The sequence below is a fragment of the Eptatretus burgeri genome, chromosome 7 (assembly GCF_056783735.1).
Source record: "Eptatretus burgeri isolate ZD-2024b chromosome 7, Ebu_testis_v1, whole genome shotgun sequence".
Taxonomy (NCBI): Eukaryota; Metazoa; Chordata; class Myxini; order Myxiniformes; family Myxinidae; genus Eptatretus; species Eptatretus burgeri.
Window position 1 is genome coordinate 98,524,139 of NC_140967.1, and position 10,220 is coordinate 98,534,358.

Consider the following 10,220-nt stretch of genomic DNA (forward strand, 5'->3'; position numbering starts at 1 on the left):
AAAACCCCGCTCGGTTATCTCAAAACGGAGCGAGCTGCTTAAGTGGCTCGTTTCAAGCGGGCCCCGTTGAGGTACAGTCTCTCGGTAGTCTGCCCGCGCGAATAATTAGTTTCTCGACAATTCGGCGATTGACCCTGTAGTGCGGGTAGAATATTGACTAGGCTGTGGTGTGCTTAAAACACACCCGTGGCTGGTTTGCGGCGTTGATCCGGAAAGCCGCGACTGGATTGTCCGTTCGGTTGGTGAAGCGGCCGCGATTGGTTAAACGCAGTCGTTCGCACGCCGGCGGGCGGAGATCCACAACAATATATACGGTATATATACAGTATATATAAATATATAAGAACACTGACATGTTTCCAATAACTACATTTACAATAATACCTACATTGACAATAACATCCATCCATTTACAATAACATCTATACATTTACAATAATACCTACATTTATATGCCTAGTGTTGGCTTAAGGTTAGAGTGGTGGGCTTGGGATCCTTGGGTCCTGAGTTCAAATCCCACTCAGCTGTTGAATTAATACCAGGTGGAGTTAACTCGGCCTGCCATCCTTCCGAGGTCGGGAAAATGAGTGCCGGCATGCTGGTATACTGTGTCGGAGTGGCGATCCGTCCAGGATTGTGCCCAATAGCCAAGGAGACTGCTTAAGCAGCGCCAACACTCTGCACAGAGTATGGTCCCAATGTCCTCATCCTCCTACATCTATCTATAATTCCAGCAATGTCTGTGTGTGTGTGACCGCTGTTTCTCGACAACCGCTGGTCCGATCTAATTGAAACTTGCCAGGTATATTGCTGGGGACCTGACGATGTGCCTTTTCAAGGTTTGATATTAATCGGACAAGTGCTTCCCAAGTTATGGCCATTTATTTACCAAACCAATGGGAAGACACGTTGTTGCGTGGGCGTGGCCGATGGGGAAGGGAAGCACAGCCACGTTCCCCATTACGGGTTACAACGTATGGGCTTCCGGAGAGTGATGAGTTCGTGTATTCTAATAATTTCTCGATTTCTTATGCGCATTTATAGATCAACACAATGGCCCAAGTTATGATCGTTTTCATATTAGACGGTGTATAAATTTCGGGAACATCAGAGTGCTGGTATGCTCCGAACCAGGAAGTAAATGTTCTCTCTCTTCTCTTCTGTTTTTGTTTTTCCTTACCACGACATTGCGAAAAGGTAAAATACGTTGGCGCTAATTGAATAATTGGCTATTAAAAATAAATTGCGAATAATCGTAACTGCGAATAATATCGAACTTCTGGGTCATGCACGTACGGGCACGTGAGAGCGAAGAAACGGCCTGTGTGGTTTATTTATTTATTATTATTATTTTTTGTTTATTTTTTATTATTTTTTTTTTCTTTACGGGCACGTACTAGTTTATACTAACATCAATATATTTACAATAATACCTACATTTACAATAACATATATCTTTACAATAATACCTACATTTACAATAACACCTATATATTTACAATAATACCTACACTAAAACAACATCAATATTTACAATAACATATATATATATATATATATATATATATATATATATATATATATATATATATATATATATATATATATATATATATATATATATATATATATATATATATATATATATATATATATCTGTAATATATATGCGTAGGTTATGAAAAGGCTGCCGCACAACGATTCAAATCATAACCGCCACAGAAATGGAAGTGTCAACATCGCAGTCACACCTGGGCGATCTTGCCAGCGTCTGCCGACCTCTGAAAAATGCGTCTAAAACGCTGGCGCACATCAAATACGGTATGGGTAAGTTTGGTATGCGTGAATAGAACGCTAAAGTACGCTATCATATGTCGTAGTAAGTGGAGTACGTCTTGTAATTTTAAACATGTTAAACATGACACACGCTCCACATGCGATGGGAATAAGTTGTACGCACGATATGCGTCGTTGACACACATCGACACACGTTACTTGTAAGGTGCTCATAAGTCGAAACACGTCAAGGTAATGGTTAGCGTCAGTGTTCCAGACTCCCGGTTTTTTTTTCTTTGGTATGACGGTGTTCAGTGTACAGTGCGGTTATGATTTAAATCGTTGAGCGGCAGCCTATTAATTATATTATATTATAACCGCACTCGAAATCGAAGTGTCAAAATCACCATCATACCGAAGGAAGGAAGAAAATAAATAAATAAATAAATCAAACCAGGGAGTCTGGAACACTGACGCTAACCATTACCTTAATGTGTTTCGACTTATGAGCACCTTACAAGTAACGTGTGTCGATGTGTGTCACCGATCGTGTAACGTGAGTACAACACATAACTCATAGGGTAGAAATAAGTTTCGGGTACGCTAAACATTACCTCGACGTGTTTCAACTTCTGAGTAACTTACAAGTAACGTGTGTCGACGTGTGTGAACGATCGCGTGACGTGCCTACAACTTATGGCCAGCGTTATGCAGAACGTGTGAGTCATACGCTGGCATAAGTCTTCAAATTTCAAGCATGGAAAATTTGAGGACAACCGAAAAGTACAACGTTTAAAGCCAGCATACAACGACGTATGGCAGTGTTTTTCAGCGTGCTCTCAATGTTATCAAAACTTACCCATAACGTATTCGACGTGTACCAGCGTTTTAGACAAATTTTCCAAAAATCGGCACAAGCTGGCTGAAACGTCAAGGTGTGACTGGGCCTTTACATCACTCCTCCTCGTGGCACCTCATATATATTTGCAATAATACCTCCATTTACAATAACATATGTGCATATTTTCAGTCGTACCTACATTTACAATAATATCTAAATGTAGTATTAACAATAATACCTACATTTACCATAACATCTATATACCTACAGTAATTCCTATAGTTACAACATATATATATATATATATATATATATATATATATATATATATATATATATATAGATATATATATAGATATGCAATAATACCAACACTTACAGTAACATCTATATATTTACAACAATAACTGAATTTACAATAATACCTACATTTAAAATAATATCTATGTATTTTCAATAATACCTGCATTTACAATAACATCAAAAACTTACAATCACAACTACATTTGTACAATAACATCTCGAAGATTACAATAACACCTACACATGTCAAATTATAACTACATTTACAAAAACATCTATATATTTCCAATAATACATACATTTACAAAAATATACCTGCATATTTACAATCATGCTGACATTTACAATTTTATCTATTATACAGTATTTACAATAACACCTACATATACAATAACATCTCTATATTTACAATAATACCTGCATTTACAATAACATGTATATATTTACAATAATGCCTGGTGTTGGTGCAGTGGTAAGGGCAGTGGCTTGGGACCCAAGAGGTCCTGAGTTCAAGCCCCGTTGGGACACTGAATTAATATATGTATGTATATGTATATATATATAATGTGTATATATATATATATATATATGTATATATATAAATATGTATATATATATGTATATATATAAATATGTATATATATATATGTATATATATAAATATGTATATAAATATATATATATATATATATATATATATATATATATATATATATATATATATATATATATATATATATATATATATATATATATATATATATATATATATATATATATATATATATATATATGTATATATATATATATATATATATATATATATATGTATATATATATGTATATATATATGTATATGTATATATATATGTATATATGTATATGTATATATATATATAAATATATATAATATATATATATATATATATATATATATATATAAATATATATAAACCAAGTCGAAAACACCAGGGGGTTGACTCAGCCTGCCATCCTTCCGAGGTCGGCGAAATGAGCACCAGTTGTACTGGGCCCGGTGTATGCCCCGGTTAGAATAGGTGTACCATATCCCTGTGTGTCGTAAGAGGCGACCAGGGTTGCGTCAGGAAGGGCATCCGGCGTAAAAACCTATGCCAAATCATTTATGCGGACAACAAAACGAATTTCCATACCGGATCGGTCGAGGCCCGGGTTACCAACGACCGCCACCGGTACCGGTGGTCAGCAGGGTACCAGTGGAAATTGTGCTACTGCTGGGCGAAGGAGGAGAAGGAGACGGGGAAGGCGAGTCCGGAGGCAGTGGGAGAGGGGGAAGGGTAGAAGTGTGGAGGTGAGAGTTGGAACTCTGAATGTTGGGATGATGACTGGCAAAGGGCGAGAGTTGGCTGATATGATGGAGAGAAGAAAGGTGGACATACTGTGTGTACAAGAGACCAAGTGGATGGGGAGTAAGGCGAGGAGCATTGGAGGTGGTTTCAAACTGTTCTACCATGGTGTGGATGGGAGGAGAAATGGTGTCGGGATAATCCTGAAGGAAGATCATGTCAAGAGGGTATTGGAGGTGAGGAGGGTGTCTGACCGAGTGATGAGTGTGAAGTTGGAAATTGAAGGGGTGATGATGAATGTCATCAGTGCATATGCCCCACATATGGGGTGTGAGATGGAATATAAAGAAGATTTCTGGAGTGAGTTAGATGAAGTGGTGGAGAGTGTATCCAAGGATGAAAGAGTGGTGATTGGAGCAGATTTCAATGGACATGTTGGGGAAGGGAATAAAGAGGATGAGGAGGTGATGGGGAGGTACGGTCTCAACAAGAGAAATGTGGAAGGGCAAATGGTGGTAGAGTTTGCAAAAAGAATGGAAATGGCAGTGGTAAACACGTATTTCAAGAAGAAGGAGGAACACAGGGTGACATACAAGAGTGGAGGAAAGTTCACACAGGTGGATTACATCTTAAGTAGGAGATGCAACCTGAAAGAGATTAGTGACTGTCAGGTTGTGGCAGAGGAGAGTGTAGCTCGACAGCATCGATTGGTGGTCTGTAGGATGACTTTAGAGGTGAGGTTGAGGAAGAGAGTGAGGGCTGAACCAAGGACCAGATGGTGGAAGCTGAAGGAGGAAGACTGTTGCGTGAAATTTAGGGAGGAGGTGAGACAAGCGTTGGATGGTGGTAAAGATGGGTGGGATGATTGGGCAACGACAGCAGAAGTTGTGAGGGAGATTGCTCGGAAGGTACTTGGTGTGACATCTGGACAGAGGAAGGAAGATAAGGAGACTTGGTGGTGGAATGAGGAAGTACAGGAAAGTATAAGGAAGAAGGGGTTGGCGAAAAAGAAGTGGGATAGTCAGAGAGATGAAGAAAGTCGGCAGGAGTATAAGGAGTGGCGTCGAAAAGCAAAAAGAGAGGTGGCTAAGGCCAAGGAAAAGGCATATGATGAGCTGTATGAGAAGTTGGATACAAAAGAAGGGGAAAAGGATTTATACCGATTGGCAAGACAGAGGGACCGAGCTGGGAAGGATGTGCTGCAGGTTAGGGTGATAAAGGACGCAAATGGGAATGTGCTGACGAGCGAGGAGAGTGTGTTGAGAAGGTGGATGGAGTACTTTGAGGAGCTGATGAATGAAGAAAATGAGAGAGAGAGAAGGTTGGAAGAGGTGGAGATAGTGAATCTGGAAGTGGGGTGGATCAGTAAGGATGAAGTGAGGACTGCTATGAAGAAGATGAAAAGTGGAAAGGCAGTTGGCCCAGATGGTATACCAGTGGAGGCATGGAAGTGCTTAGGAGAGATGGCAGTGGGGTTGTTAACCAGATTGTTTAATAAAGTCTTGGAAAGTGAGAGGATGCTGGAGGAGTGGAGATTAAGTGTACTGGTCCCGATTTTCAAGAATAAGGGTGATGTGCAGCGCTGTGGAAATTACAGAGGGATAAAGTTGTTAAGCCACACCATGAAGTTGTGGGAAAGAGTAGTGGAAGCGAGGTTGAGAGGAGAGGTGACGATCTGTGAGCAGCAATATGGGTTTATGCCAGGAAAGAGCACCACTGATGCGATGTTTGCTTTGAGAATGTTGATGGAGAAGTATAGGGAAGGCCAGAAAGAGTTACATTGTGTGTTTGTGGATTTAGAGAAAGCTTATGATAGGGTGCCAAGAGAGGAGTTGTGGTATTGTATGAGGAAGTCGGGAGTGTTGGAGAAGTATGTGAGGATCGTGCAGGATATGTATGAGGACAGTGTGACAGCGGTGAGGTGTGCGGTAGGAATGACGGACCGGTTTAAGGTTAAAGTGGGATTGCACCAAGGATCGACTCTGAGCCCTTTCCTGTTTGCAATGGTGATGGACAGGTTGACGGACGAGATCAGACTGGAGTCTCCATGGACCATGATGTTCGCGGATGACATCATGATCTGTAGGGAGAGTAGGGAGCAGGCTGAATCGAGCCTTGAGAGGTGGAGGTACGCACTGGAGAGAAGGGGAATGATAGTCAGTAGGAGTAAGACGGAGTACATGTGCGTAAATGAGAGGGAGGGTGGTGGTATGGTGCAGTTGCAAGGAGTTGAGGTGGGGAAGGTGGATTGGTTTAAATACTTGGGATCAACTGTCCAAAGTAACGGAGAGTGTGGGAGAGAAGTGAAAAAGAGAGTGCAGGCAGGATGGAGTGGGTGGAGAAGAGTTGCAGGAGTGATTTGTGACAGAAGGGTAGCTGCAAGAGTGAAGGGGAAAGTATACAAGACGGTAGTGAGACCAGCTATGTTGTATGGTTTGGAGGCGGTGGCACTAACAAAAAGACAGGAAGCGGAGCTGGAGATGGCAGAGTTAAAGATGCTGTGATTCTCGTTGGGAGTGACGAGGATGGATAGGATAATAAATGAGTATATTAGAGGGACAGCGCAGGTAGGACGGTTTGGAGACAAAGTGAGAGAGGCGAGATTGAGATGGTTTGGATATGTGCACAGGAGGGAAACAGAGTATATCGGGAGAAGGATGTTGAAGATGGAGCCGCCAGGCAGGAGGAGAAGAGGAAGGCCAAAGAAGAGGTTCATGGATGCGGTGAGGGCGGACATGCGGGTGGTTGGAGTGTCAATGGAAGATGTGGAGGATAGAGCGAAATGGAGACAGTTGGTCCGCTGTGGCGACCCCCAACGGGAGCAAGCCGAAAGAGGAAGAAGAAGAGGAGTATATATTTACAATAATACCGACATTTACCATAACATCAATATACCTACAGTAATCCCTACATTTACAAGAACATCGATATGTTTGCAATAATACCTACATTTACAATAACATGTATATATTTACAATAATCAATTCATTTACAATAACATAAATGCATATTTTCAATCATACTGACATTTACAATAATATCTATATCCAGTATTTAAGCCTGGTGTTGGCGCAGTGGTTCGGGCAGCGGCTTGGGATCCAAAAGGTCCTGAGTTCAAGCCCCGTTGGGCCACTGAATTAATACACCAGGGGGTTGACTCAGCCTGTCATCCTTCCGAGGTCGGCAAAATGAGTACCAGCGTACTGGGCCGGTGTATACCCCGGTTAAAATAGGTGTACCATATCCCTGTGTCGTAAGAGGTGACCAGGGTTGCGTCAGGAAGGTCATCCGGCGTAAAACATGTGCCAAATCACTATGCGGATCATACGGATGATCCGCTGTGGCGACCCCGAACGGGAGCAGCCAAAAGAAGAAGAAGAAGAAGAAGAAGAAGAAGATCTATATCCAGTATTTACAATAATACCAACATTAACAATCACATCGATATACTTACAGTAATACCTACATTAACAATAACATCGAAATATATACAATAATACCTACATTTACAATAACATCTATATATTTATAAGAATACCTACATTTACCATAACATCTGTATACCTACTGTAATTCCTACATTTACAATAACATCGATATATTTACAATAACATCAATATACCTATAGTCATACCTACATTTACAACAACATATTTGTATATTTACAATGATACCTACATTTACAATAATATCTATATACAGTATTTGCAATAATACCTACATTAACAATAACATCGAAATATATACAATAATACCTACATTTACAATAACATCTATATATTTATAAGAATACCTACATTTACCATAACATCTGTATACCTACTGTAATTCCTACATTTACAATAATATCGATATATTTACAATACCTTCATTTACAATAACATCAATATACCTATAGTCATACCTACATTTACAACAACATATTTGTATATTTACAATGATACCTACATTTACAATAATATCTATATACAGTATTTGCAATTATACCTACATTTACAATAACAACTACATATGTACAATAACATCTATAAGATTACAATAGCACCTATGTTTCCAATAATAACTACATTTAAAAAAATATCTACATATTTACAATAATACGTACATTTCCAATCGATATAATCAATGTCCACCGAGTGAATACTCCCGTGCACAACGACTTGTTGCCTTTGAAATCGCTCTCTTTATACCCTCGGTTTCTGAATCAGTCGAGTTGGTGAATAATTAAAAGTTCATCGGCAATCTCGATCGATATCTGAGACTGGATCCAGGCAGTGCAATCCCTCACATGGACTATTATCAACTGAACAGATCAATGAGCACTCGTGACCCATCATGCCTTTGCACACAAAATGTCATTTTACCTCGTTCTCTATTTTACCTCTTTAGCCTCATCGGTATGATCATTCATAACTGATAAACTGCAAATGTGCCGTTTTAAATGACGTGTATGTATGACATTGTGTGGACGTTAAAACTGACTTTTTTGATTGACAGTTGTAACTAAAAAACTGTAATAAATGTAGTTGAACGAGCTTTATTTATTTTTCATCAGTAACATCCAAGGGTTTGATGATCAGTCATAAGAACCAAGTTGAGAATGTCAGTTATAACTTGCAGTTGTGAAAGATATCGTCTGGGCATACAAACTACCACTTATTGGATTGGCAGTTATTCCCGAGTAGTTTGATGGATTAAAATTTTTCGTTGGTCTTGTCCAACAGTTTTGAATGAAGAGCCAATAGGACCGAAACAAAAACATCTGCCAAGCTCCAGGTGGAATTTAATCTCTCAAATGTGTTTGTCAAACTTCTATGTGCAGGTTTCACTTTTTTATAAAAAGCAATCGTACATTTGGGTTGAGATATCGTTTGCAGCTTGGTAGTTCGAGGTCTTCAGGGTCTTACATTTTAAATCCCTGAAATGTTTGCTGAGAATTGCCACTTTCACCCACTTGCTATAATTGTATCCAATAATCCACATTTTCGAAATTTTTCGGCAGGGTGGCACAGCAGTTTTCTATAAAATCCAGAAGGAAACTAAACGAAAGACCGAGAACTATCTGGACACTGTCGATTATAACTGTCAGTCTTAGCTGACATTTTTGGCTTGTGACTTGACCAGAAACTGTCAATGTATTCTGGTGTCCATGTGGAGGAAATGTTAAAGGGACATTCCAGGTTGTTGTGGGTCAGCTATCATTTGGATGTTTCCAGTATCAAATAAGGGATTGTTTGATTAATCCAACACAATATATAGCTGTCCTTTAAAATAATTAACAGGAAAGATGACTTTCCTGACTCACCGACACGTGATGTCACTGGACTTTCATAATGACTGACCTCTTCTTTCTTTATAAATAAGTAATGAAACACAAAATCTGTTCATTGAGTATATTGTGTTAGTCTTCATGCCACTGGTGTCTTGATCGCCGAGCACTGAAATTGTTAGACCAGTGGAGTTGAAGCACGAGTCGAGTTAAACACGTAAGACAGAGCACTGATCTTGTTCGACCAGTGGGTTAGAGCTCTGGTCTAATTAAACAGGTTAGAGGCTAGAACACTGATCTTTTTGACCAATGGGTTAGAGTACCGAATAATTGTAAACAAGTTGGCCGGAGCACTGGTGTTAAACCAGTGAATTAGAGCAATGGATTTGTTAAAGCAGTTGGTCAAAGCACAGGCACAGGGGTGTGTTCAGTTACCAAGCAGCTAGCTAGCACTTGCCACGCCAGCCGTTCCTTTTCAACGGTTTTGAGTAAGAATGGAGTGCCTGCTTGAGTGCTTAAGATACTTGGCGAGCACTCGACAAGAAATGTGGTCACTAAACACACCCCTGGTCTTGTTAAACAGGTAGATTAGAGCACTCAACATGTTAAACCAGTGGGTTAGAGCATTCATCTTATTAAATGAGTGGGTTCGAGCATTTAACCTGCTGTTGACTTAATTGTTTAGGTGGCTGGCTTAATATCTCAT

General features: G+C 39.6%; 1 protein-coding gene across 1 annotated transcript in view; it reads right to left on the reverse strand.

The window, feature by feature from the left end:
* Positions 1–8,417, reverse strand: part of LOC147023884 (leukocyte elastase inhibitor-like) — a 28,840-nt gene extending 20,423 nt beyond the window's left edge. The window contains exon 1 of the mRNA XM_085889785.1: positions 8,351–8,417. The gene's annotated coding sequence lies outside the window, so the exon portion shown is untranslated. The remainder of the gene's footprint in view (positions 1–8,350) is intronic.
* Positions 8,418–10,220: the final 1,803 nt, after the last annotated feature.